The sequence below is a fragment of the Zingiber officinale genome, chromosome 8A (genome assembly GCF_018446385.1).
Source record: "Zingiber officinale cultivar Zhangliang chromosome 8A, Zo_v1.1, whole genome shotgun sequence".
Taxonomy (NCBI): domain Eukaryota; kingdom Viridiplantae; phylum Streptophyta; class Magnoliopsida; order Zingiberales; family Zingiberaceae; genus Zingiber; species Zingiber officinale.
This window is the reverse complement of record NC_056000.1, coordinates 95,398,265-95,401,470: the sequence shown is the minus strand read 5'-3', so window position 1 is coordinate 95,401,470 and position 3,206 is coordinate 95,398,265. Positions and strand designations below refer to the sequence as shown.

Sequence of the window (3,206 nt, the reverse complement as noted above, 5' to 3'; positions counted from 1 at the left end):
AAATACAATCATCAAATGATTGGCTCTAGGGCTCTAGCTAACAATCTCCCACTAGCACTAGTGCCAATCAGTGTAGGCTCTAAGCCCCAATGACCTAGTGTGACCATCATGCTTCCTCTGTGCCAAAGCTTTAGTTAAGGGATCTGCGATGTTAGCCTCTGTAGGTACTCTACAAATCTTCACATCTCCTCTCTCGATGATCTCTCGAATGAGATAGAAGCGCCATAGTATGTGTTTGGTCCGCTGGTGTGAGCGAGGTTCCTTCGCCTGTGCTATAGCTCCATTGTTGTCACAATAGAGCTCAATAGGGTCAGCAATGCTAGGAACCACCCCAAGTTCAGTGATGAACTTGCGAATCCAAACTGCCTTCTTTGCTGCCTCTGATGTAGCAATGTACTCGGCCTCTGTTGTAGAATCAACTATTGTGTCCTGCTTTGAACTCTTCCAGCTGACAGCACCACCATTAATGCAAAATACGAACCCTGACTGCGATCAGTAATCATCCTGATCGGTCTGGAAGCTGGCATCACTGTAACCCTTTATAACTAGCTCATCATTGCCTCCATATATCAAGAAATATTCTTTTGTCCTTCTTAAGTACTTAAGAATATTCTTGACCGCTATCCAGTGACTTTCACCTGGATCTGACTGGTATCTGCTCGTCATGCTCAAAGCATACGAGACATCAGGTCGAGTAATAGCATGATGTACATGATAGATCCTATGGCTAAAGCATAAGGGATCTAATCCATGCGGTCTCTCTCCTCTCTAGAAGAGGGACCTTGAGTGTTCGAAAGACTCACGCCATGTGACATCGGCAGAAACACCTTCTTGGAGTTCTGCATGGCAAACCGAAGGAGTACCTTGTCAATGTATGTACTCTGACTTAGGCCAAGCAATCTCTTAGATCTATCTCTACAGATTTGTATCCCTAGAATGCGGGATGCCTCACCTAAGTCCTTCATTGAGAAACATGCCCCTAGCCAAGTCTTGACAGACTGTAGCAAAGGGATGTCTTTCCCAATGAGTAGTATGTCATCCACATACAATATGAGGAAGACAACTATGCCCCCTACAACCTTCTTGTAGACACAAGGTTCATCTTCATTCTTGATGAAACCAAACTGTTTGATTGCATCATCGAATCGAAGATTCCAGCTCCGAGAAGCTTGCTTTAGTCCATAAATGGACCTATGCAGCTTGCATACTTTGCTAGTATGCGGTGGATCTACCAAACCCTCAGGTTGTGTCATGTACACATCCTCGAGAAAGTTTCCATTCAGAAACACGGTTTTGACATCCATCTGCCATATCTCATAGTCATGGTTGGCTGCAATAGCAAGCGTGATCCGAATGGACTTAAACTTCGCTACTGGAGAAAAGGTTTCATCATAGTCAATACCATGAATCTGCTTGAAACCTTTAGCTTCCAAGCAACCCTTATAGATAAGTCCATCCATGTCAGTCTTTCTCTTAAAGACCCACTTACACCCAATGGGTTTTACCCCTTCAGGCGGATCAACCAAAGTCCATACTTGGTTGGTGTACATGGATTCCATCTCGGATCTCATGGCTTCTAGCCATTTCTCAGAATCTGGTCTCATCACAGCTTCTTGATAGGTGGTAGGCTCATCCTCTATGAGCACAACATCATCATGGTCAGACAAGAGAAATAAGTATCTTTTAGGCTGACGACGTACCCTATCAGACCTGCTGTAAAATATAGCACCCAAATAATATCTAAATAATAAGGTTATTGGACAAATAATATTATTGGATTTTTCGGGAATTTTTAGGAATTTTCTAGGATTTAATTGGAGCTTTTATGACGTATTTAGGGGGGATACATTCATGGGCTTGGTAAATGCCTGTTTGGAACACCATTTTAGTGAGAGTTGATTAAAGAACTCACTTATGGTTTAATAAAGTAAACCCTAAGTTTATTAAACCTAAGTATCCTATTTCCTCCACTGATCCTTTATTTCCCCTAAACGCGCCGATCCTCCTCCTCCCCTCTCATCTTCACGCTGCCGTGACCAGCTCCTCCTCACTCGATCGCCGCCGGTGAAGTCCTCAGCCGGCAACGTGCTAGCGACCTTGAAGCTGCAGCACCGTCTCCTGATCTTGCCGACGCCGAACCCTTTCCACCCGATTTCCTTCCTCTTCTCCTCCGCCCCTCTTGCTGTGATCGCCTCTTCATCTTGTCTTCGTCGCCGACCAAAAGAGCAGCTTTCCATTTCGGGAGTCGGCTTGTCACGCCATCGATTCACCGCCGGCTATGGGAGATTTGGTGATGACGAGGTTGTGCACTCAATCAAATCCCTTACTCCTCTATTATTCTTACTGTCATCATTTGATCCGTTCACCACCGGTGCTTCTTGTTGCTTGCCCTAGTCGGATTTCCTCCGCAAGTTGCCATTTCCGACCACGAGCCTGCATCATCTGCTGGCCACTGCTTTGGGGCATTTATCGCCAAGGCTAGGGCAGGGCTCGACCTCACTGTCATGAGCAGCCTCAAGCTCTGGTTTCTTTCCCTAGCCGACGATGCCTGTTCGAGGGAGGTTAGGACAGCAACACTGATGGCCAGGTGAGAGGCATTGTTGCATTTTCCTTTCGCTGATTTCTTGTGTGTGGTTGCCTTTTTGGGTGGTGCCGAGTGAAATTGGTCTTCATTGCCGCCTTTGCTCATGATCACAGTAGTAGCATTCATCCGAGAGGAGTTTATGGAATTGGATTAATTCTTGAAGGTAATTAGTTAAACTTGGCAGTAGATTTGGACATTGATCTTTATGTAGTGTTGATTGGGGGTAGATGTTTGGTAGGCAGTGGCTTCGCTTGGTTTCGCTCTTCACATCGCCGATGGTTTGTGGCTGACTCCATCTGATCCGTATCAATTTCTGGCTGCCGAAGAAGAAGAGGTAAGAGGATTGGAATGGGAAAATTATTAGATTGTTTGGATGGTTTTTCTTTATCTAGTTAGTTGGATGCTTAATTGTTACTAACCCGTAGAAGTATGTGGATGGATGTGTTAATTGTAGATTAGTCGATACATGATGGATTTTTATTTATGGAATAGAAATTGATTCAAGTGTATTGGATTTATGATGTTTAGCTTGATAGTTGATTAGAAGTTGTGGATTCAGTTGTGATGTGTTGATTAAATAGCTTTGGATTGATTAATGGATGAATTTGGTGAGTATTTGGGT

At 44.3% G+C, this 3,206-nt stretch overlaps 1 long non-coding RNA gene across 1 annotated transcript; it reads left to right on the top strand.

The window, feature by feature from the left end:
* Positions 1–2,444: 2,444 nt before the first annotated feature.
* LOC122009868 lies at positions 2,445–2,839 on the top strand. The gene is made up of 3 exons (XR_006119679.1): positions 2,445–2,587; positions 2,701–2,747; positions 2,823–2,839. It is a non-coding gene; the product is annotated as an uncharacterized LOC122009868 (long non-coding RNA).
* The last annotated feature ends 367 nt before the right edge of the window (positions 2,840–3,206 follow it).